Genomic DNA, 26,968 nt, shown 5'->3' on the forward strand with positions numbered 1-26,968 from the left:
GCGTCGCTATGCACTTACCATTAATACAAAATGACGTCGCTATTTGAAAGCTTATTCATCAGTCTCTTACCTGGAAAATTCAGAGAGATTCATGTAGGAGATACCTACAAGGGAATGTAGCGTGACGGTCACTTTTCTACGTATTGGAAATGAGGCCTATTTTCATTATGCGTTATATATTGATATTTTATTTATTCTAGGTATATCGTGATTGCGGTTAGAACAAACAGAAATTTGAGGTGGTTCGATTATAGTCGATTTTTGTTATGATGTAGCTGGTGGGCTAGGAAAAGTCAAACAGAAGTAAGGAATAAAAAGTTTATTTGTTTGTCTGTTTATATAGGGTGTTTTTTTTCGAGGTATATAACTTTAAGTTGGCATTACTGTTCAAGATGGCGACCGATTTAATAGCTGTCGAGTGATTTATTCTCAGTTTGGTTTGGCAATTCATCATGAATAGACTCACGCCTGAACAACGCTTGAAAATTATTCAATTTCATTTCGAAAATAATGGTTCTGTGCGCAATACGTATCGCCCACTACGTTCATTAGCGATGAAGCGCACTTCTGGTTGAATAGCTACGTCAATAAACAGAACTGCCGCATTTGGAGTGAAGCTAATCCTCAAGTGTATGTCGAAACACCGTTACATCCAGAAAAACTGATTGTTTGGTGTGCTTTATGGGCTGGTGGAATCATTGGTCCGTACTTCTTCAAAAACGATGATGGCCAGAACGTTACAGTCAATGGTGATCGGTATAGAGCCATGATTACTAACTTTTTCATTCCTGAATTGAACAACCATGATGTCCAGGAGCTGTGGTTCCAACAAGACGGCGCAACATGTCACACAGCTCGTGCCACAATCGATTTATTGAAAGACACGTTTGGTGACCGCCATAATTTCACGTTTTGGACCTGTGAATTGGCCTCCAAGATCTTGTGATTTAACACCGCTAGACTACTTTCTGTGGGGCTTTGTAAAGTAATTGGTCTATGCGGATAAGCCACAAACCCTTGACCATTTGGAAGACAACATTCACCGTGTTATTGCCGATATACGGCCACAAATGTTGGAAAAAGTAATCGAAAATTGGACGTCCAGATTGGACTACATCCGAGCCAGCCGTGGCGGTCATATGCCAGAAATCATATTTAAAATGTAATGCCACAAGATTATCTTGCGAATAAATAAAATTCATGTCAATCGAATAATCCATCGTTGTTTTATTGCAATTTAAAGTTCTATAGCTCTAAAAAAAACACCCTTTATGAACCTACTTATTGTTTATATATTAGGTCTAGTAAAAAATAAAATCCCTTTTTTTTCCAATAGATGGCTTTAGTTATCTGTATCTCACTTTGTATGAGTCCGATCGGATGGCTTTAGAAAGATGAGATTTCGTACTACATAAACTTTTCTGACAGTTTTGTGATTAGCTTGTAACGTTCCACTTTACATGTACAACATACAACGCCATTGTAGTTTTCCTCTTCGAGAGAAACCTCAGCCGGTAGGGTGCTATCGCAATATCAAGATTTTCCACTCCTGATTGGCTTGAAGGTTCTTCGTATCTTTTCTCGCTGTGGAGGTACTATTGAATGCATCGTATGAGCATCTTTCTGTTGTCTATATCTACGTTTACTGAATCAATATTTTATTTCGCCCTTTCTCCTATTAAGGTGATGAAGGCCATGTTTCAGTGCTCTTTCACCTTCAATGCGGTGAAATTTCATAAGGAGATGCCAATTGACCATATTCACCGTCGCCATATTGTTATGCGACAATACCAACTACCCAGTGTTCCCAACGAAGAAATATTGAGTTTACTAGAAAAATTCCACAATATAAAGTTTATAAGTGAAGTTTATGTGTACCTTTTCTGGCTGCTACGCCAGATAGGCTTGTTTGAGACAACATTGTGCAAAAATTTCACCTTTTGGAAATAAAAAGATTAGTGAAAGGTGGTTTTCTGAACAAATTAATTGTGGCCGAGTGTATAAATGAATGCTTCGCTCCATTTTTGGAAATAGTCAGTGGAAGAATAGTCTTTATGGCTGATAGTATTTTTGATATTAGCGGTATTTTTGTAGTAAACTCAATATTTCTCCGTTGGGAACACTGGGTAGTTGGTATTGTCGCATAACAATATGGCGACGGTGAATATGGTCAATTGCGTGGGGGGTTCTGCTTTGAATTCATTGAGAAGAGAATTGAAGAATGTTTTATTTTTGAACCAGTTACAGATTTTGTAGATAAGTTTCATTTTTGGTGGTATTCATGATGTATATTATTTATGTTGTATTTCCTTTCATTAATTTTATTTTTGTTTGTATTAATTTGGGGGTTGAGTGGAGTAGCCTTGGCTAGACTTCGCCCCTAGAATTTGCCAAATAAAGACTCTATTATTATTATTTTGATATTTGATTTATTTTTCGCGATCAAAAACCGGATGACCAGGTAAGAATGGTTTTATTAGATTGATGGCCAGTTGCACCAGTAGCCTTAACATTGATCAAAAATTCAAACATTGATTACTTTCTGATTTCTTAAGAGAAATCGGAAAGTAATCAATTAGCTACCCCTATACCTAGAATTAAATTCGAATTCTGGATTATATCCAGTATTTCTATATCTTGTTGAACGTAAAAATTAATTTCGAAACTATCCGCATCATATTTCCCTAAACCTACACCTTAAAGTTTTCCAGGGGGTGCCATTTGAAATAAAAAAGTGTTTGGCCATTATTTGTAGTTAATATTTGAATCTTGCCATGCACTGGATATAGTGATGGATATAATTATTTTCAATGTGACAGTGGTCTTAGGAATAGAATGATAAAATTGTGTTGAAATAATATTACTTTTTATTGTAACAAATATTAGTTATGATCACCTTGTATAATCCAGAGTTTAAATATTTTTTCTATACTGCTCGAGAAAAATTGTTTGTGTCGGTGGCATAACTGGTTTCTTTATTAATTACCATTAAAAAACTCCATATTTTTTTATTTTTCACAATTTCTTCGCTTATAAGTTATAAAGGGATCTAGGGAACCTCATCATTATTTGAGCTTTCCATTCCATTTTTGAATTTATACACATTTCAACTTTCATTTTGGCAAATTTGTAACAAGCCCAATATATTCAGTCCTATTCTTGACTTCAAATCGAATACAGATGGTATGAATCGAATAGAAATGCACAGGAATCGTTTCGAATTGGTATTCTGTAACTCAATTAGAATTACATACTATGGATGGATACAGAATACCAAATTTCCATTTCTCAGATTACGATTCGATTCGTTCGTTTCTATTCGAGATTCTCCAATTTATGAGAAATCGAAATATCTCAAAAATAGTAAGTTTAAAGCGTACGAAACTTCAAACAAACCTGGGTTCATTTATTCCATGCAGTCTGAGAATAAAAAAAATATAACAGGGCATTAAATAAGAAAAGCTAATATAATCGATCATTTACATTTTTCTTTATGTTCCCTGTGTATTTCCAAACAATTTGAGAATGTTATTTTGAAAGAGCTTAATGATATTGTATAGAAAAAAAATAAAAAAATCTCAGGGCTTAACCTTTATAGAGAGTCGCGTCAGTATATACAGGGTGTCTGGTGAGGAATGGGACAACGTTTAGGTGGTGATGAGGGATGTCTCAAGGAGTGAGAAAATGCCATTTGAAATCATCTGAGGTATATGGTTCCTGATATACAGGGGATTTTAGAAAAAATGAGGAAATTTCAAATGACCATAATTTAGGAAATATGAGAGCTAATCCGATGATTTTTCGTATGAACAATGATAGAGTGAGTACGAATCTGTTTGAACGAAAAATTCGAAATAAAATCAGATCCGGACTCAGAAATTTTAGTTTTTCTGAAATTAGGTAAAAACAACATCCTGTATGCGGTTTTCAATTTTTTTGACTTCAGATTCTGAGAGAGCAGGAAAAATACTTTCGAACTCAACTGTCATCCCGAATGGCACAAATTTTTCCTCCTTTCTATGACCCTTCGAATGTCAATCTTCCGATTTTCGCTCCTTACATATTATTTTCTCGACATTTCAGGAACATGAGATCTTAGATAGTTACTCATAAGTAAGAAAAAAAAGATCATAAACGAATCAAAACTTTTATAAAAACTATCAAAAATGCGAAAAACAGTTAACATTTGGAAAATTAATGACTAATTCTTCAAATATTGTTCGAAATGAAAACCGCCAACTTCTACACATTTATCTGCTCTTTTCATTAAGTTCAAAACTGCTTTCTTCATCACATTCGGGTTGTTTCGTATCTCGTCACATGCGTCTATTATTCGCTGAATTAATTGTTCCCTTGTATTTATTTCTCGCCCGTACACCATAGTTTTAAGGTGTCCCCAAAGGAAATAATCTAATGGTGTCATGTCGGGGGACCGAGGTGGCCATGCTCTTGGACCACCACGACCTATCCATCTATTTGGATATACCTCGTTCAAATGATTTCTCACTAAAATTGAGAAATGGGTGCTCCATCATGCTGGAAGATAAGTCCTCTCTGATTAATATTCCCTAATAAATTAGGAAGAACATTCATGAGGAAATCTCTATAAATTTCTCCGGTGAGTCTTTCTTCGAAAAAATGAGGACCTATTAAATTATTATCATAAACTGCGCACCACACATTAACACTGAAACGTCTCTGTGATTGTCTTTGTACGACAGCGAAAGGATTCTGTTGATGCCAAAGATGATTATTTCGAGCATTGTTTATTCCATCGCGAGTAAATTGAGCTTCATCTGTGAATAATATTCTTTGGACATTGAAGCCGTGCGATCTCATCGCCAGGTTCCAACTGCTGGACAACTTGAGGGTGATATGGGTGATATTTTTCACTCTTCAGAGTATTCCAAACGTACCATTTCGATACTTCATGAATTGAAGCCAATCGTCTGATACTTACTCCCGGATCGTTTTGCACAGTTTCTATAGTTATTTATGTATCAAGGGAGTTAAGAGGGTTTTAACCACAGAGGGCAACAGATTTCAATCCCGAGAGACGTAAGTCCCGAGGGATTGTTGCGTTGCCCGAGGTGGTTAAAATCCAATAACTCACAAGATAGATAATTAATTTTATTTCATACTGCATGAAATATAAAAACCAAATTGTTTTGGTTTTCAGAACAAAACGAATTATCTTTATTAAGAATTAAGTAGGCATGGTTTTGATTATGGGTTATTTCGGGGGCTGTAGATGTCAAGAACTTTTGAATATGAAAATTAATCACATCGAAGATAGGGGCTCTGTTATGGTGGTTGACATTCCGGAAAGTAAAACAGATATTCGTAAGAGATTTACTATTGTGGAAGAAAACGAGTTCTCTGCATTGAGTCTAGTGAGGAAGTATATGCTTCTACGTCCATCGGGCCCGGAAAGATTTTTTCTAACGTATCGAGGAAAACGTTGCTCAGTTCAACCGGTTGGAAAAAATACATTCGGGAAAATTCCAAGCAAAATTGCTAGTTTTTTGGAATTGTCGAATCCAGAAGCATTCACAGGACATTGTCTGCGAAGGACTTCTGCGACTGCCTTGGTCAATGCAGGAGCAAATATGACAACATTGAAGAGACATGGTGGATGGCGAAGTTCAACGGTGGCAGAAGGGTATTTGGCCGACAGCAGGGAATTGAAAAACAAAACTGCAAGAATGTTAGCTGGCATGTCAGATGAAAGAAGGGAAACAATACAGTCATTAAGAGTGACAACCGTTTAATAGAAAATCCTTGCAATTCGGGTAACAACTTTAATGGTAAATTCGACAACTGTCGGTTTATTTTTGTGAACACTTTAGAGGGAGTTAAAGATCTATAACTGCCCTGTTTAACTCCCAAGGGAGTTATGACAATGTTTATAGTTACGGTAACTAAGCATTTATGCCTTTGTAATGTATCAGTATGAAATAAAAATATTTTCACGGATATTCTCTTCTATTGTATGTGGTCTTTCAGAAACTGTTTTGATGGGAAAAGTACCATATTGTTTCGTATGCGCAACAAGGCGGGCAAAAATTTTGTGATTTGGAACCCGACTATTGGGAAAACGTCTACGATACTTCCTTTCAGCTGCTCTTCCATTCATATTACATTTACCATACACCAAAAGCATGTCAACATACTCTTCATTAAAAAATGTGTGCGGCATGATTTTCAACAAATTGAAGTAAGATTGTATCAACAATTAAATCACTAGTTTGACAGATAACTAAATGCTCTATCTTTTCTCATCATAAATGATAGCACACCATAGAATTGACATAACTGGCAACTAGATTCAAGACTAATGATAGAAATATGTACATGACGAATGAAACTTTGGATATTACAGGAACAAATGATCCAAACTCATCTGAAATATCGACTAAGAGAAAAGAAGTTGACGGTTTTCATTTTGAACAATATTTGAAGAATTAATCATTAATCTTGTTCCTACTGAATCATCAATTAGTACTTCAGAAATAGTTCGTAAATTTTCCAAATGTTAACTGTTTTCCGCTTTTTGGATAATTTTTATGAAATTTTTGATTCTTTTATGACCCTTTTTTTCTTATGAGTAACTATCTGAGATCTCATTATTCTGAAATGTCGAGAAAATAATAATATGTAAGGAGCGAAAATCGGAAGATTGACATTCGAAGGATCATAGAAAGCAGGAAAAATTTGTGCCATTCGGATGACAGTTGAGTTCGAAAGTATTTTTCCTGCTCTCTCAGAATCTGAAGTCAAAAAAATTGAAAACCACATACAGGGTGTTGTTTTTACCTAATTTCAGAAAAACTGAAATTTCTGAGTCCGGATCTGATTTTATTTCGAATTTTTCATTCAAACAGATTCGTACTGACTCTATCATTGTTCATACGAAAAATCATCGGATTAGCTCTCACATTTCCTGAATTATGGTCATTTGAAATTTCCACATTTTTTCTAAAACCCCCTGTATATCAGGAACCATGTACCTCAGATGATTTCAAATGGCATTTTCTCACTCCTTGAGACATCCCTCATCACCGCCTAAACGTTGTCCCATTCCTCACCAGACACCCTGTATAATACTGACTGAAAAGGAACCTTAATTTCGATAATGATGGAACTGAGTGTGTATTCCAAGTAAACACTAGAGGCTAGAAATAGTAAACACCGAATGTTTTGGTCAATCTGATTTCTTCCTGGTAATTACAACACATAAGGAAAATCGATAAGAATTTATTATACTACGAAATTCCGATAAGAAGGAACATAATTCTTCAACTCTAAGGAAAAATTTTTTATCAACGTTCACGAATATCTTGCAAATTAGGTTCATTCGGGATGACGAAGTTACCGGAAAGAATTTTCGTAGAAAGAGTGGATAATGACCAACGAATTAGTTCATTCAATTCTGTTTTCCTTGACTAAATTAGACAGAAGCAAGTATGTTTCCGATTGCTCGTTTAATTCGAACAAGATTTGATAGATTTAATTCTCATTCACATTTGTGTTTAGTGATATGTGGGATATTCGAAGAGGTACATAGTTAGATAAGCGAATGTTATGTTCGAGAGCATTTATTTGGAATCTATTCAATTTTCATGTTTACCTATATGAAAAGAATTGGATAATAACAAGTTGACCATTTATTAAATTCTTTTGAAGGTAAATTCAAGTAAATTTCGTATCTGTTCTTTGTTTATTTTGTCTTCTAGTCCACCAAACGTAGTGGAAGCATTGATGTGATCAGTTATGGGAAAAAATTGTTGGTTTCCGATTTAAAATTTTCTACTCACAAAATCCATTTAAGAAAATTCTGGAAAGTTTTAGTTTCGTATTTGTCTATCGGTTGTGTCTTAGTTTCTACAATTCTTATCCGATATCAATGGAATGTGGTTTAAATATCCCGTTTAGGCTGTAAAGAGTGTAAAGTGTAGATGGTTCAACACGCGAATTTCAGCTCGTCTGTATCCAGCAGTTTTGAATCCAGAAAATTTTCTCCTGGAGGGAATTTCAACATCTAGGGGTGAAGTAGTCAAAAATTCATTCTGATTTTGAAAGATTTGTTTCTTCGGAGGGGTATCACCCCCTAGGCAGCCCCCAGGATTCAACAGCCCTAATTCCTTAATAGTTGAAATTTTTGGTGATATTCCAGTTTTGAGTGTTGAGATAATAATTGGTATAATTCTCGTTTAAATCATTACCTCCTTTTTACGCATGTTGTTTTTATTTGATGCTATTGCAGAAGTTCATGCGATCGACTTTGACAACGCGAAGATAGTGGATTATGAAACAAATGGAAAGAACCTTCTATTTCCATTTGTAAAAGCGAAATGATTTTTATGAAACTAAATGAGACAATTATAAGCTTATATATTGGACATATTATGTATAGTGAATTCCACATCCCATAAATATGTTAACACATGACATCTGTATATGAAAATAAAAATAACACTCGTTCAACACCTTGTTTCTGACAGTGATTTCAATTTTATAATAGATTTTTTAGAGTTCAAGCCGTTCTTTCTTAGTTTTTATCATAGACGTATGAAAAAATTTTATACATACACAAAGTTTTACTGTTAATTTTTAATATTCTCTGTGCCCAAAATAATCATCTTTATTCGACTGAATGAACTTGGTGAGCAAATATTTTTAACTTTTGTTTTGCTACCTTTTATTTATAGATATTTTTCATTCATACATATTTCAACTTACCTATACCTATTTTTTTTGTTTTTTGTCTACAGCCTTGATTTAATCTCAATATACAGGGCGATCAAGATTTTAGTGCAATAACTTTTGCGTCGGATAGAACAACACTTTTATGAAAAAAAGTCCTATAAACATATATTCCAATAAGTTTTGTTTTTGAGATACAGGGTGTTGAAGTTTGAAAAAAAGTCAGTTTTTTACTTATAACTCTTGTATTATTACATTAATTGTTTTAATTTTTAGGTTATGTGTCTCCAGTGACGTAGATATTGGGGTGCGATGATCTATTTCTTATTGGAAATCTACACACAACACTGTCTTTTTTCGAAAAAATTTTTTCATTTCTGAAATCAATAGAGCTATATTACAAAAAAAGCCTTTGAGTTATTTTTCTAGAAAGCACCATTTTCGAGATAATCGAGTACAAAGCAAATACTATTCACAAAAATTCTTCCAGGTGGCATTTAATTGAGTTGTATCTACTATCTGACGTCGAAGTTATTGAATTGAAATCTGGATCATCCTGTATAGATGAAACGTTGGCTTAATCCAAATTGGTTGCATGGTCCTACCATGTAAATTGAAATGCATTCTCGAATATATCGCATTGCACATGCGAAATATTCGAAGAGAATATTTTTGTATGAAGCAGATTCGACAGGGGTAAGAAGTATGTTAAAAATAACAAATTCGAGCAGAATATTGAAGAAAAATAAGGAAAACCCTTACGTGAGTCAGGAACTTTTGATTGCTCGTTCATTCATGCACCAATTGCATCATCCTTGGATATTTTTTTAGAGCTATAGAACTTTAAATTGCAATAAAACAACGATGGATTAATCGATTGACATGCATTTTATTTATCCGTAAGATAATCTTGTGGCATTTCATTTTAAATATGATTTCTGGCATATGACCGCCACGACTGACTCGGATGTAGTCCAATCTGGACGTCCAATTTTCGATGACTTTTTCCAACATTTGTGGCCGTATATCGACAATAACACGGCGAATGTTGTCTTCCAAATGGTCGAGGGTTTGTGGCTTATCCGCATAGACCAATGACTTCACATAGCCCCACAGAAAGTAGTCTAGCGGTGTTAAATCACAATATCTTGGAGGCCAATTCACAGGTCGAAAACGTGAAATTAGGCGGTCACCAAACGTGTCTTTCAATAAATCGATTGTGGCACGAGCTGTGTGACATGATGGGCCGTCTTGTTGGAACCACAGCTCCTGTACATCATGGTTGTTCAATTCAGGAATGAAAAAGTTAGTAATCATGGCTCTATACCGATCACCATTGACTGTAACGTTCTGGCCATCATCGTTTTTGAAGAAGTACGGACCAATGATTCCACCAGCCCAAAAAGCGCACCAAACAGTCAGTTTTTCTGGATGTAACGGTGTTTCGACATACACTTGAGGATTAGCTTCACTCCAAATGCGGCAGTTTTGTTTGTTGACGTAGCCATTCAACCAGAAGTGCGCTTCATCGCTAAACAAAATAAAATGGACGTAGTGCGCGATACTTATTCCGCACAGAACCATTATTTTCGAAATAAAATTGCACTATTTGCAAGCGTTGTTCAGGCGTGAGTCTATTCATGATAATAATAATTATGTTTATTCAGAAATCCACAGGATAAACAATACACAAACAATATCAAAGAACAAACATTTGAGTCTCGATAAGTGTAGAAACACTTGTTTCGAGATAATGAAAAAGAAAATAAAATATAGATACATGTATTAAGCATGGCAAGTAATCAGTCCAAAAATTAATAACAACAGTGACAACCCGTAACAATAAGACCCACAACCATCAACAGCAGTTCACAGTCGACCAAAACTGCAGCATCGTCGAGAATAACCGATTTTTCCGATTACACACACGCACAATGATGAAATGCCAAACCAAACTGAGAATAAATCATTTGACAGTTGTTAAATCGGTTGCCTTCTTGAAGAGTAATGCCAACTTAAAGTTATATACCTCGAAAAAAAACACCCGTTAAAAACACATTTCTGTGGTTAGTACTGGTTACCAAAGGCGTGCATACATGACCGTAGCGCTCAAAAGCTCCAGATTTAACGTCAATGCTTTCCTGATTTTTTTCGAATGATCTCTTTCTCGATTTACAACAGAAGCTTGCAATTTTTTCCGCAATAACCCCCTCGTTGTACGCCCCTGAACACGGCGATAGCCAACACCTCTAATTGTTTCTCTTTAAACATTTATCGACATAAATTAACCGTATTCTGCACACATTACGACGTGAAAATTGAGGATTTCCTGACCAGGTGCACTTCGACGCTTCCTCAGCGAACAAGTAAACCAAGTATCGATATCCCTGGCGATGCCGGTAACCTTTCATTGGCGTTCCGTGCTTTCTTTCACCTTCCACAACCTCCCAACAACGTTCGTCGGCGAGAAGAGGAGCAGTTTAAAACTTTTGCCATTCAACGCGATTCGTCAACTTCGAAGCGAGGGATTTGACATTTTCTGCTGGCCACACGTGCCCAAATGGCAAGCTATAAGCCCTGTATGGTATGATTTTCCGCTTGCCTGTGTAGGTACGTTGAAACGCCGGCGTTTTTGGTGACATTTCGCTATCGGGTGGGTGAATGTGGGTGTCTACGCTCCTGTGTGCGTTTTGTGTCTTATGGGATTATTTGTGATTCGCTGCTTTGAGGTGAGTTTTTATGCGGATGTCTGGTTGTTTAGCGCCTAAAACTAGGCTGTTGCTAATAAAGGAGACGAAAAATCTAGAGTGAACATTTTCGAACCGGTTTGATTTACATTTTAGGAAATCTTGATTCCCCTTTCGAAGGTCATAACCCGATTGAGTCATGAAAGTAGCATCATTGTTGTTGAATCAACTGTGACACCAAATGTTTTCCATTGGAGTTTCCGATTAGTCGGGAAACTCTGTTGAGAAATTCTTTGCGTATCAGTTCGACTGGTAGTCGACAATTTCTTATTTTTCAAATGAATAATACAAGAAAAGTAGTGGAAATCAAGAAAGAATAATTACTGGTCAAAGTTGATGAATTCAAATTTCATTTCACAAATTATGAATTTCATTATTTGAATGATCGAAATGTTTAGAACAAGAATTTGAACAAAAAATCAGAAAAAACCCAGACGTGAAGTTAGGGACTTTTGTGCGCTTGTTCACGTTAGTATTCATGTGATTTTTTTTCGAAATTTCGCATGAACCTTCACACAAGTATTTCGCAACCAAGAAGTACTTAGACTTCTTCAATCAAATATGCATTTTTTTTTTGGATTCTTGCCATGAATTCTATCTCAAGAAATTCCGATCTTCTTGTATATCTTGGCATTTCTCCCTGAATATACGGGGTGAGTCCTTGACTTGTACATGTATTCTAACCGAAGATTCCTGAGTTCAAAAGAAATACTTTTTTCCTTCACATTTTTTTTTCGATTCGGCTCGGTTGAAAAGATATAGGCTGTTGAAAATCCATAAAAAAATGTAATTTTTCGTTATGTCTCGCAAATGGAATGGAATCGAAGAAAGTGATTTTCGGAATATAGTTTTAATTAATGTGATGAAACTTTTCTGAACATAAAATTCTATCAGAGTCCGATTAACTTCAAAATGCCCGCTATACTAAGAGAGAAAAATAAAATCGAATCAGAAAAAGTAGTAAAGAAAAAAATTACTTTAGACCTCAGGAATCTTCGGTTGAAATATATGTACAAGTCAAAGACCCACCCTGTATATGATGAAAATTGAAGCGAACCAGTTGTATTAATGAATATGAATATAGTTCGGAGGGTTAGCAGATCATGAAATCCATGTGCAATCTACGAATTGCTGAATTTTTACATAACTCACGTTATCGAGGAATTTCATATACACTGCGTCCGTAAAGTATGGAACAAATTCATTTTTTGGTGAACAAACCATTTCAAGAAATAATCCTGAAACATGTCGATTTTTTTATTTTAATTTACCGTATTTTAAAATAATAATCTAATATACAGGGTGAATTATTTTCGAGTAATGACGGCACCGTCATTTTTTTTAAATGGTACACCCTCATTTTGTCTCAATTTTCCGATTACTATAGCTGAGCTGATTCCAAAAATGTAACACATGTTGATTCCAATTGGTACAGGGTGGACAAAAATACAATAGTTTTGTGTGTGCTCATAAAGTAACGCGTAACATTCTTTATTAGTTAAATTAACAATATTATCAAAAATACTTATTGCCTCTTATTTTCTTGAAAACCGGAAGTTCAAATGGAGAAACAATTGGTGGGAAATAGTCCCTAGACCTTTTTATTTTAAAGTCAGTCAAATTCGAAAAAAATTTTTTTTTGGGTTTTCCACAATAACCTTCCATGCCTTGGATCGATAGTTTTTGAGAAATACTATCATTGTGATGGGTCACTTCCCAATATTGTTCAAAGAATAAGCCACACAATCCAGTGAACCGCTTACGTGAAACACCCTGTACTACCATTTCATTTTTTATGAATTTGAACTGTCAGTAAAATTGTCAATTCAAAATAATTAGGAATGAAATCTTAATTTAGAGTTGGCTCTATGACCAGAAACGCTAAAAATTCTTTTCTTGAACATTGTTAGCTTGAGAAGCAAAGTGAATACTGTTCTCTAAAATTAGGCCATGTTATTGTTAATTGCCGTAAACCGTTCACACCTCACATACTTAAAACTAAATTATTCAATGTCTCCAGGAAGATTTTATTGTAGGTTGAGTAAGCAACAGCCGGGATTGCCCATTATGAGTTTTTGGAAACAGGTCAGAGCATCACTGATGAGTACTTTTGTAATCAGTTTCAGTGGCATCTTTCGACAAATCGAATGAAAGATCAGTATTCAGAAATTCGCTTATCCCATACTGGAAAAACGGATAATTGGTAAACCTTTTTGAACGTGGTTGGGAAACTCCAGTTCACCCTATACAGGGTGTTTCAAGTTCGACGGCCTATTAGACGTTTCTGGAGAACGGGGCCGATTTGAAATCTGAAAATTCGGAATATGACATTGTTCATGATGACCTATTCAGCTAAAATATTTTCGAAGTTCCGGCACTACAATACAAGAATTAAAAAAATTTTTTTTTTCATTTTATGTCTCAGATATTATCAATACTTCCATTTTCAATTACTCTTTGCTTAAATTATTGCGTTAGTCCTTATAGTTTTCAAAATATTAAGAAAAAACCGCAAAAAAAAGAGAATTTCCTCAGTCACTATTACGTGAATTATTTTTACTGTGAATATCCTATGCGTATAACAATAATAATATCATTTATTCAATTGAAGTATACTAAATTCACCTTCTCAAACTAGAATGATGTAGGAATATCGTTCATATCTTGAACTTGAGCAATATCATCACAGGTTGTTTCAAATATTCTGCCAAAAATTGTGAACAAAATTTGAATATAACTTTCGATTTTCAAATTAGAACTCTATTTTTTTGTGAGGGTAGTTAATGTCCAAACATGATTATGCTCCAAAATTCAATAATTCAAGAGTTATTCGAGATTTTATGGAATTTATGTTATATGTAGGGTCAATTTCATTTTTTTATAATGCTCCATCGGAGTTTTGAAATTTTCCAGTGGTATACAAAACGACAAATCAATTGTGATTTAAATAATTTTAAATGAATATTCCTTACTCCGTAGTAATAACTAATAATAATAGACTAAAAACTCGATTTTTAAAATACAATATTGGTGCGTTTCCGAGAATTATTCTACAAATTTCATTTGCTCCACTTTTACATGACCTGTCAAAATAATAGACATAATCAGATGGTAGTGATGGCACGTTAATTCGGCTATTTTACACCGCTATATTTCTTGACAAAATTCTTCCTGGAACTGTCAACGTAACGAGTTCATCGTGAGGTGTTAAAACAACATACTGTTAAGGTCTCTACCCATTATTACTAAACCACAAAAGAGGTTCATTATTGTGCGGTTATACTCACCGTTTAACCTAAGTGCTTGAACGCTTTTTTTCTCATGGAATGTATGATACTTGAAGACACACCAAACTGTTGTGTTCAAATAAGATAATTATACCTATTCATTTTGAAAGGAATACTGCACGTTTTTCACAAGGATTTGTTATATGTGATAATCTTACACAGGGTGTTTCGAAATAAGACGTAAACCTTAGAGGATGCGTTAGCAATGTTAGCATGACTCATTTGCTGTCGTTTGAGCCATATTTAGTGATAACAAAAAATCAACAGTTTACGAGATATTTGAGTTTTTTTTGATTTTTAAAAGATTTCTCACCTTACTTCATTTTTCTTCAATGTTTTCTACGTTGACCAAATTTGATTATAATTTTGGATTATTTTCGTGGCCATTGAGAAGTCCGGTTCTAACACCGTTAGAATAGACGAAGTGGCCAGAGGATTGAGAGTAAATTTCAGACGGAAAGTAACAACTGAAGAAATAAGAAAGAGGGCACGTGTTTGTATAAGGAATGATGGAGGTCATTTCAAACATAATTGTTGAATACTTTTTCCACTGAAATTTTGAGTTTGATTGCAATAAGAATATAATTAATTCATTTTTTCCTTTCTTTGCGTCTTTCCCCTTTCAAATCAAAATCTGCTGAAAGAAAACTAGTTCCTACATTCTAATGAAAACTTTTTTATTAAATGAAGAAGGAATTTGACAAGTTTCAAAAAAAAATTGTTATACAAAAATTGTGGAATTCGAAAGTTGCAGTCGAAATTTACTATTCTTTTCTTCATACACCAACTTTCAAATCATAATAATTCTTATTCTACATCTAAAATAGCATAGTTTTGTTTCTTTCATACATATCACATTTTTTTCTGATGAGAATAATTCGAAATTTAAATCAAACTTCAACGTAGAAAACAACGAAAAAAAATTAAGTGAGGTGAGAAACTTTTTGAAAAACACAAGAACTCAAATATCTCGGAAACTGTTGATTTATAAATAAATATGGCTCAATCGACATCAAATGAGTGATACTAACAGCTCCTCCAAGGTTCACGTCTAATTTGGAAACGCCCTGTATATGGTATTCAGAGGTTTTATGGAGAAAAAAACATACAGCTAAAACGAAAAAAGTAATTCTTTTCCAAGAATCTATCTGATTAAAACCCTAGGTAACTTTCAATCACCAAGTCAAATTGTAGACATTTCTTCGTTCCTCATTATAATTTTCGAATTTAAAGAGGTTTTATTATCGACAGCTGGCTATAGAATAAGCACCTGTCAGATATACCTAAAGGTGTTCGATATTCAAGAATGTATATGAACTTATTCATGAAGACCAAACGGAACATCCGTATGTTGCATATAATTTAGCTGCCTACCTGCATAAAATTAACAATTTTTTGAATGTTCATTCTCGAAATATTGCTGTTACTTTTCTTCTGTTGAACCTTTTTTATTTCTGTAAAAACATCCTCGTAGAAATTCTTTAGCTAGAATTCAATAAAGTTAATTGAATTTTCAGCAAACTGATATTTTATGAGACATCGCTATGAAAGTAGTACGTTTTGAATTCAAATGTGTATTCAGTATTGAGTATATTGAAAAATTACACGAATACGAATTTGAACAAGCGCTCAGACGCTCCTGACATGTCGTGAACGTTTTTCTCATTTTGTTATTTGAAACAGGATTTCTAGGTCATCATAGCATATGGTTCAGATGAGATTAATATATATGTATACTTTCAAAAGGTCGTATAATTTTATCGCCTCCGACTGAAACCATGACATCTTGCATTAGAAAGTCACTCGCCTCAATGTAAATGAAGACACTTCTCCTTTTTTGTTTCTATCACCATTATTTTGCACCACAATATAAAAGTTTACGTTGAAAATTTCCACTTTTTGGACGTGTGAAATAATAACTCGAATATAAATAGGTAATAAATAATAATAAACTGCTAATTTCCACAAAATTCTGTGGAAATTAGCAGTTTATTATTATTTATTTAAAATGAATTTCCATCAAGTGAAGACCGAATCAATCAAATATTTAAATAGGTAATGTTGAAAGCTTTCACTGCCAGCTTGAGATTAAACAGAAATTTCAAATTCCAATATCAATAACCGACAACAATGACATAATTAATTACCTCTCATATACAGGGTGAGTCGATAACTCTTCCAAATTTTGGGTTGAGAGAATGATTCAAATTTTGACGTAATCTACATTACTCAGCGCACAAGCTTTAATTCTTTTGACTAGCCTGAGTAGTCAGAATGTGATGAAACACAATACCACCAAGTTTTTAATTTCAAATTTTTATATCATTTTTGTAATCTCCATGAAATTCTTATTTCCAAATAACCCACTTGTCATTATTTATATACAGGGTGAGTCAAAAATGTGTACTGAGCTTTCTGGGGGTGATAGTACATTGTAAAATAAGTATAGTTGACGTAGGACACTTTTTTCGACAAATTTCAAGGATATAATGGTTTTAACTGAAGATCAATATTTATTTATTGCATTTCCGAAAAGTTTTCAAATCTCCTGCAAAGGACCCCGCACGTTTAGTATGGAAAATGGCTTTCCGTGAATTTGGCTGAATTTTTGATATGTTGTAGTTCTTGATGAACTTATCAGAAAAGTCCTTAGCCACAAAGCTCAAAAATGGACAGTTTTCGAGATATGGAGCTTTGAAAATGGATTTTTTGCAATTTTCGGGGTTTTTGCTCATCAATCGGGGAGCTCTCATTTCTGGTTTTGATGGAATTTGGATGTTCGGCGGCCAGAACCCGACTGAGAAATGATCTTTCTTGGTTATATTAGGCACCGCCATCGATAATTTTTTATACACTGCTCCACATTGGCTATGAAATGAGATAAAAAATCTAAGATCTTCCATACATCTTTTCATGCCACAAGATGACGCCAGAATAATTCACATGACCGAGAAACGACATATTGTGAGATTTTTTTAAGAGATACCATAATAACTGAATCCTCATATATCTGATGTCCAAAAATATCAAATATGTTAGCAAAAATGTTCATGACCAAGCACCGCAAGCTGTAATGGGGGAAAATGGTAAAATCATAATCATATATCCTCAGGGATAACAATTGTGATCACTATTGATGTCATTTACATATGATATGTGATTTGTTTCTCACAAATCTCGATAATCTGACAATGGGGTGCCACGACATTTTCCTCAGAATGTCTCGAAATTGATGATAGCATCTCACAGACAAACGAATCCGTGAAAATGTCTGCAGTTTTGATACAATATAGTACTATCCGGGTAGAATATAGAAGTCCAAGTGTTGGAAGCTAACTATGAATGGAACTTCCGATATTTACCCACGAATTCTTGAAAATAATAATTTTTTTTTTCTATGAACTTTTTGAACTCCACACATACGAATGAATACTATCTAATAATATGATCGTTGGCAAAATGAATGAGTAGATCAATCAAAAACAATCAATTATTACTCATTCATTTTGCCAAAGATCATATTATTAGATAGTATTCATTCGTATGTGTGGAGTTCAAAAAGTTCATAGAAAAAAAAAATTATTATTTTCAAGAATTCGTGGGTTAATATCGGAAGTTCCATTCATAGTTAGCTTCCAACACTTGGACTTCTATATTCTACCCGCATAGTACTATATTGCATCAAAACTGCAGACATTTTCACGGATTCGTTTGTCTGTAAGATGCTATCATCAATTTCGAGACATTCTGAGGAAAATGTCTTGGCACCCCATTGTCAGATTATCGAGATTTGTGAGAAACAAATCACATATCATATGTAAATGACATCAATAGTGATCACAATTGTTATCCCTGAGGATATATGATTATGATTTTCCCATTTTCATCCATTACAGCTCACGATACCCGGTTATGAACATTTCGGCTAACATATTTGATATTATTGGACATCAGATATATTAGGATTCAGTTATTATGGTCTCTCTTAAAAAAATCTCACAATATGTCGTTTCTCGGTCATGTGAATTATTCTGGCGTCATCTTGTGGCATGAAAAGATGTATGGAAGATCTTGGATTTTTTATCTCATTTCATAGCCAATGTGGAGCAGTGTATAAAAAATTATCGATGGTGGTGCCTAATATAATCAAGGAAGATCATTTCTCAGTCGGGTTCTGGCCGCCGAACATCCAAATTCCATCAAAACCAGAAATGAGAGCTCCTCGATTGATGAGCAAAAACCCCGAAAATTGCAAAAAATCCATTTTCAAAGCTCTATATCTCGAAAACTGTCCATTTTTGAGCTTTGTGGCTAAGGACTTTTCTGATCAGTTCATCAAGAACTACAACATATCAAAAATTCAGCCAAATTCACGGAAAGCCATTTTCCATACTAAACGTGCGGGGTCCTTTACGTTACGGATCACTCTACAGGTGGTCCGAAAGACACTGCAATTTGTTAAAAATGACCTTCAAAAAATGTCAATAAGCCGATTCATTAAAATGACATGCCCTGTTTTTTTAGCCTGTTGTATAGCCTAGTGAGTAGTCTACATTTTTTGTTCAGACATGTTGTGCCAAAAATGCTTCGCATTTCATGTTTTGTACGGGGTCTGACAGTACACTTTCCGGGAGTTTTGTTTCAGAGGGATAAAAATACTCAACTCTACTCAATTCCTACTAATAATATCAATATCAAGATAACCCAAATGAAAGAAATCATTAAAATATTTGGAAACTTTGAATTTACATTCGTGTCACTAATATGCAACTGATTTTCTTCAGTCTGATTGGGTGAATATTTTTTTAATTATTGGAAACAACATTTTATATGAGCACCAACACTATTTCTACTTCACATCAATGCTCTGTTGGGAGCAACTTCATGTCCAATACACAGTTTTGTCACGATAGTACCCTCCCTACTGCCTTCTCTTCCAGGGCTCAAATACCAGCCCGCCAAATCAGTAACGAATGAGGAAGAAATGTTAATAACATAAATAGGGACTTGGCAATAATTCTTGAATGGGAATCCAATAACTTGGTGGATTTCAATGCAGACAAAACACAAACACGTCTTTTCTCTAGAAAGGCCGATCTCAGTAGGCCCAACATAAGCTTGTCAGGAGTAACTATACCTTTGAAGTCATCCATATCGATGCTTGGTAATACTATCAGCAATAACCTTTCTTGGGAAGATCACGTGAGATCAATTGCCGAAAGTGCATCCCAAAAACTTGGTTTTGTGTTTCGTGCTAGGAGCTATTTCACTTCCAGTCTTTATTTATAGGGCACAGCCTTATGATTTATAAGGCACATATCCGACCTGTCCTGGAATACTGTTCCCATGTTTGGAGTGCGACACCTAAGCATGTTCTGAAACTGCTGGATTCTGTCCAAGAAAGGGCAATTCGTCTCGTCGGCGATGCCTCGCTTACAAACTCGCTCACCACTTCGGAACACCGTAGAAAAGTTAGCGATCTGTCTCCATTTTATAGATATTTTCATGGGCGATGCTATTCTGAAATATCAACAATCGTTCCTCCTTTGGCAGTCTCTTCGAGGTTAACCCGTCAAGTTCAGTCTTCACACCCCTTTGTGGTTGCGTTGGAGACCTGCAGAACATCTCTTTTCAAAGACTCGTTCATCCAACGAACAGCAAGGCTCTGGAACACATTGCCTAGGGAGGTGTTCCCCGAAGCGTATAACCTTCATAAATTCAAAAAGAACACCAATTCCTACCTTATTTCCCTTAGTTCTCACGATGTTCTCTGAACATTACAGGATATCTCCTTTCGTGGGAACCAGAACATAAAAAAAAAGTAAAACTCCGGAAACAATTTGCCCATTCACGAACTCAACCGATATATTTGAATCATGAATTCACCCTAAAAATTTCATCTTGAATTCTCTTACATAGATGAGCAATCTTAGCTCAAAATAAGTCACCCATAGAAATGTGGGTAAAATAAAACAAGTGCGCAAAAACGAAACAAATATATCTATATATATAATTAGGAATTATTCCTATAAAATCTCACAGTGCCTCCATATTAAGTACACAAAAAAAAAGTCAATGCACACCATATCAAGAAATTGAATTTCTCAGGTGAATTTCCCATATAAATGTAAGTAGGAAAGGAAAGTTGATTGAAAAAGTTATTGAGTACCTATATAGTTACGTGTGAAAACAAGAGGTTGAATTAATCATTCATTCCGATTGTATTGTGGTTAATAGTATAGGTCACTGATCCCAATGAAAAATTCAGAATGAAAGTGTTAGAACTGTTTCAATTTAATTATATAATCAGAATAAGTGTCTGTTACATCACTTTCCAGGTTCTCATTGCTGACTAATGGAAACAACATCGATGCCATTCATTTCGAATCATTTAACGATATAAACTGAGAGTTACCTTATTATTTAATTACCTACTTCTAGCTGGATTTATTACTCAAACTAACAAAATCATTTTCAGTGGTGACTGTAGCTCCAATATTTCCATTTGATTTCTGAATAAGAATTAGAGTTCTGAGTAAAATCTCATTTCTAATTTTTTTTGTTCGCCCCTGTATATCGCAAAAAAGAAGTAGATGAGCACGACATGTGTATAGTAATGTTCCGAGAAAAGAAAAGAAAATTAACTACAAACTTCGTTGAGATTTTGTCGGTTCCTCTAATTTTGTCGCTATGTATCTTCTTTTTGCCTTTTCCGGTAAATATTTCTATAAAATTGGCTGTATTCGACTATCATTCTTTTTGAAAAGATGCTATTATTAAATTATGAAATTTTCATCGAGTTGTTTTTAAAATAATACACTATATAACTCGCATCGGTAGTCTTCTATTTTCTAGACCTCTGAATGATTGCGATCCACTAGATTCTCTTTATCAAACTGCTTCTTCAATCAAATGGAAATTCTTGATGATTTCCTTACCTATCGAAGAGAAGTGCATTATACTGAAGTTACCTAGTGCATTTGTAATAAAAATGCGGATGTTTTATGAGAGAAATCAGTACATTTTCCCCGGAAAAGGAAATACTATCATATTGATGAATTCAATCAATATTGAATTCCCTCTTCATCAGTCTAATAGTTTTTGCAATGAAAATCGAATGCAATCTGCACAAAAATGTTTATTGTTTCCTTTATCACACAGAATGACTTTCTAAACTAATCTCCACGAATTAAAGTTTTGTTTGCTTACGAAATTATTGAAGCTTGTCTGAAATAGATTGTTTCTTGATCCCTATTTTATATATAATTTTTCATTTTATTAAATACCTACTAATATCGACATTTCGATCAATGATTCTTCTCAGTGAAATTATGGAAATGTTGAAGTAAAACACTCTGAAAGTTTCATAGTTCATATTTGGTCAAGTATTGAATCTAAAAATTCGATGGAAATATGTGCTTCATGCGCTGAGTAAACAGATAAAAACTGAGAAAATATACGTTTTAAGTTGAAATTATTATGCATTGCTCACACAATATTCATTGAAAACCTATATTCTAACAGATCTGATTCACCAACAACAAATATAACTTTATGTAAGTATCTACTTTTATTTTTACCATTAGTAATTACCTCATGGTACCTAATGGTGAATCATTTTTGATTTCTATTCTCCACACGATCTTCTGCGTCCTATTATAATTCTGGTATTCTTATGAGTAGATATATACAGGGTGGCCATTTGAAAACGAAACAGACGAGATTACAGACGAAATGAAGTTTTTCGATAGAAATGCTCGGACAGGTCGATTTCTGTTTCGAGGGGGACAACTTAAGATGTAGGTTACGGACGCATAGCGCTTCAACCCTTGCTGCTACAACCCTCACCCCCAAATTTTGAATAGGGAAGATGGGGTGACTACCGCTATAGTCATCTATTGCAAAATGGCGGTAGCGAAGTTGTACACTTTATAATGGGTGTTTTTTTTCGAGGTATATAAGTTGGCAATTGGCATTACTGTTCACCGGCGACCGATTAAACAGCTGTCAAGTGATTTATTCTCAGTTTGGTTTGGCAATTCATCATGAATAGACTCACGCCTGAACAACGCTTGCAAATAGTGCAATTTTATTTCGAAAATAATGGTTCTGTGCGGAATACGTATTGCGCACTACGTCCATTTTATCGTCGAATTTTGTTTATCGATGAAGCGCACTTCTGGTTGAATGTCTACGTCAACAAACAAAACTGCCCCATTTGGAGTGAAGCTAATCCTCAAGTGTATGTCGAAACACCGTTACATCCAGAAAAACTGACTTTTTGGTGCGCTTTATGGGCTGATGGAATCATTGGTCCGTACTTCTTCAAAAACGATGATGGCCAGAACGTTACAGTCAATGGCGATAGGTATAGAGCCATGATTACTAACTTTTTCATTCCTGAATTGAACAACCATGATGTCCAAGAGCTGTGGTTCCAACAAGACGGGGCAACATGTCACACAGCTCGTGCCACAATCGATTTATTGAAAGACACGTTTGTTGACAACCTAATTTCACGTTTTGGACCTGTGAATTGGCCTCCAAGATCTTGTGATTTAACACCGCTAGACTACTTTCTGTGGGGCTATGTGAAGTCATTGGTCTATGCGGATAAGCCACAAACCCTTGACCATTTGGAAGACAACATTCGCCGTGTTATTGCCGATATACGGCTACAAATGTTGGAAAAAGTAATCGAAAATTGGACGTCCAGATTGGACTACATCCGAGCCAGCCGTGGCGGTCATATGCCAGAAATCATATTTAAAATGTAATGCCACAAGATTATCTTGCGGATGAATAAAATTCATGTCAATCGAATAATCCATCGTTGTTTAATTGCAATTTGAAGTTCTATAGCTCTAAAAAAACACCCTTCAGTTCCATTTTTAGTAATTTAGTAGTTCTAACCTATGAAATGTCAAAAGATGGGAGCCTGAAATGTGATAGTTGCCCAGATCGGACTATTCAAAATGAAAACTCTTATTGGAAAAGAAATCAGTATGTATTTTGTTGATTCGACTTGAATAGAGTTATAGTTGAATTCTGAATACGTCATGAAACATGAAGCAAGGCATGGTCTTTTCGATCGAAATATCGTTCGATATCATTGCATGGTGACGGTACGTTACATGCCTACCTGGTTTTCAGATTAATCTCTCAGACGCTAATGTCAACAGCCTTGGAATCGTTGTTGAGTCACTCAACCCACATAAGATTTCTTCTCTTCCTTCTTCGGTGTATCTTAACCTTTTAATGACTCACTGGTTAAGATGGGTCGCTTGAAGGTCGGGGAACCCAATCTGATGTTGTATTCAAGGAATGATTACATAATATATCTACAGTTTTAAGGAATTAACCGAACAAATGAAGATTTGTTTTATGTATTGTTCTACGTCACATACTACCTGGAAACTTTGATAACATACTGAATTGAAGTCAGTCGGCAATTTTTGCACAATCTTTAGTAATAATAACTCAATAATATTTCTTAAATCAATGTTAATTCACCAGAATTATCAACTTGACAAGAAGTCATATAACGGGTGTTTGGCAATTCATCATGAATAAACTCACGCCTGAACAACGCTTGCAATTAGTGCAATTTTATTTCGAAAATAATGGTTCTGTGCGGAATACGTATCGCGCACAACGTCCATTTTATTTTGTTTAGCGATGAAGCGCACTTCTGGTTGAATGGTCAACAAACGAAACTGCCGCATTTGGAGTGAAGCTAATCCTCAAGTGTATGTCGAAACACCGTTACATCCAGAAAAACTGACTGTTTGGTGCGCTTTATGGGCTGGTGGAATCATTGGTCCGTACTTCTTCAAAAACGATGATGGTCAGAACGTTACAGTCAATGGTGATCGGTATAGAGCCATGATTACTAACTTTTTCATTCCTGAATTGAACAACCATGATGTCCAGGAGCTGTGGTTCCAACAAGATGGCGCAACATGTCACAAAGCTCGTGCCACAATCGATCTATTGAAGGACACGTTTGGTGACCGCCTAATTTCACGCCCACAGAAAGACTACTTTCTGTGGGGCTATGTGAAGTCATTGGTCTATGCGGATAACCCACAAACCCTCGACCATTTGGAAGTCAACATTTGCCGTGTTATTGCCGATATACGGCCACAAATGTTGGAAAAAGTCATCAAAAATTGGACGTCCGGATTGGACTACATCCGAGCTAGCCGTGGCGGTCATATGCCAGAAATCATATTTAAAATGTAATGCCACAAGATTATCTTGCGGATAAATAAAATTCATGTCAATCGAAAAATCCATCGTTGTTTTATTCCAATTTGAATTTCTATAGCTCTAAAAAAACATCCTTTATTTTTTTTCAACAGAATCGTATTGATCCTTTTGTATTTCTACCATGCATAGTATGGTTCATCAGTTTAAATGGCAACAACAAATAAGCATAAACTTATATCTTTTATCATTGTTAACTATTTGAATGAACGCCTTTCGTCTTGAGAAATATGTACGAAAAATTAAAGTTACTTCATTGGAAGAATATATAAATATCATATATTAATAATTCAATTTTTTGCATTAATTTTCTTCGCTATATAAATGACCAAAAGTTATTCCGGGATCTATGAAATAAAACTCCATAACTTAGTGAACACTTTTAGGAAGATTTCCCCTTTTTTGTGACTTCTACCTTTGTTGTAATTAATCATCATAACAAAACAACTAATCTATTAGGAGACAATTTCGTAGTCAACGTCACGAGAGATAAAAATCTTATCAAAACGAATTGCCAACTTTTCACAAACCATTATACCTCATTTCTGATAATATTCTGCGGCAAATCGTGCTAAGAAATGTATGTATATTTACTCCTTTAAATATTTATAAATATTGTGTGTTTACATATAGTTTAATTTAATAATACATGTAAGTATTAATGATAAGGGAGTATTTGAAGTGTCAAAATCGAGCACATCATCATTAAGTTTGCATATATATTATTTTCTTACAAAATTTGAATTATTCATATCGTATTGAGTTTCGTAATCGGCTAGAAGACATTGATGAAACATTTGAAATATTTCCTTGAAGTACTGTAGAATTCACATAATAATTTTTTTCAAACCTATTTCACATAATACGGAAAATCCTATGATATATCATACTGAAGTGGTTATACATTCACGTTACACAGGTGGATAACTATGATTTTTTTTTGCTGATTGCCGTTTTTTCCGAAATTCGAGGCCTTATTGTAAAAAAATGGTTATACATTTCGGATTCAAAGTATTGGTCCATCGCTGGCCACTACTTTCTTCCAACTGGTCATCTTTTGAAGCGATCCACAAATCGATCCAATTTTTTACTTCTTCATAAGACCGAAAGTGCTGGTCAGCCAGGATGTGTGGCATTGATCGAAACAAGTGATAGTCCGAGGGAGCAACGTCTGGAGAATACGGCATGTGGGGTAGGACTTCCCATTTCAACGATTCCAAGTATATCTTGACCACTTTCGCAACATGAGGTTGAGCTCCGTCAAGCTGTAAAATCACATTATCATGTCTCTCGTGTTGCGGACGTTTGTCTTTTAATGCTCGGCTTAAACGGATTAATTGCGTTCGATAACGATCGCTTGTGATTGTTTCAGTCGGTTTTAACAACTTAAAATACACTACACCGAGCTGGTCCCACCAAATATTGAACCTTGGAACCGTGAATATTTAATTTGGCCGTCGAGGTGGAATCATGGCCGGGATTTCCCCATGATTTTCTGCGCTTGGGAATATCTTAACGAACCCATTTTTAGTTCTCAGTCACAATGCGATGCAGAAATCCCTTCTGTCTATGCTTTGCAAAAGAAAACAAACTCCGTTCAACATTTCTCGGCTTCAACTCGTACGGCACCTAATTTCCTTGTTTCTGAATCATTCCCATGACTTTCAGGCGTTTTGAAATGGCTTGTTGCATCACTTCCAATGATTCTACCAATTCTTGTTGCATTTGACACGAGTCTTGATCGAGTAATGCCTCCAATTCTGTATCTTCGAAAACTTTCACTCTCCCACCGTCATGCTCTGACGTCAAAATCACCTTTCTTGAAACGTTGAAACCACTTTCGGCACGTTATTCCACTAATAGCGGCCTCACCATAGATATTTGAGAGCATTAAATGAGCTTCAACACAGATTTCTTCATATTGAAGCAGAAAATGTTGCGTTATGTTTAAAAATACTT

The 26,968-nt window shown here is 35.0% G+C and overlaps 1 protein-coding gene across 4 annotated transcripts in view; it reads left to right on the top strand.

The window, feature by feature from the left end:
• Positions 1 to 7,540: 7,540 nt before the first annotated feature.
• LOC123673714 (unconventional myosin IC) overlaps positions 7,541 to 26,968 on the top strand; it is a 37,180-nt gene continuing 17,752 nt past the window's right edge. The window contains exon 1 of one of the 4 annotated variants that reach the window (XM_045608356.1): positions 7,541 to 7,559. The gene's annotated coding sequence lies outside the window, so the exon portion shown is untranslated. Of the gene's footprint in view, positions 7,560 to 11,087; positions 11,436 to 25,477; positions 25,661 to 26,968 lie in introns of those variants that run through there. The other 3 variants (XM_045608353.1, XM_045608355.1, XM_045608354.1) reach the window with 3 other exon arrangements.

This window comes from Harmonia axyridis, chromosome 2, assembly GCF_914767665.1.
Source record: "Harmonia axyridis chromosome 2, icHarAxyr1.1, whole genome shotgun sequence".
In the NCBI taxonomy this organism is placed as follows: domain Eukaryota; kingdom Metazoa; phylum Arthropoda; class Insecta; order Coleoptera; family Coccinellidae; genus Harmonia; species Harmonia axyridis.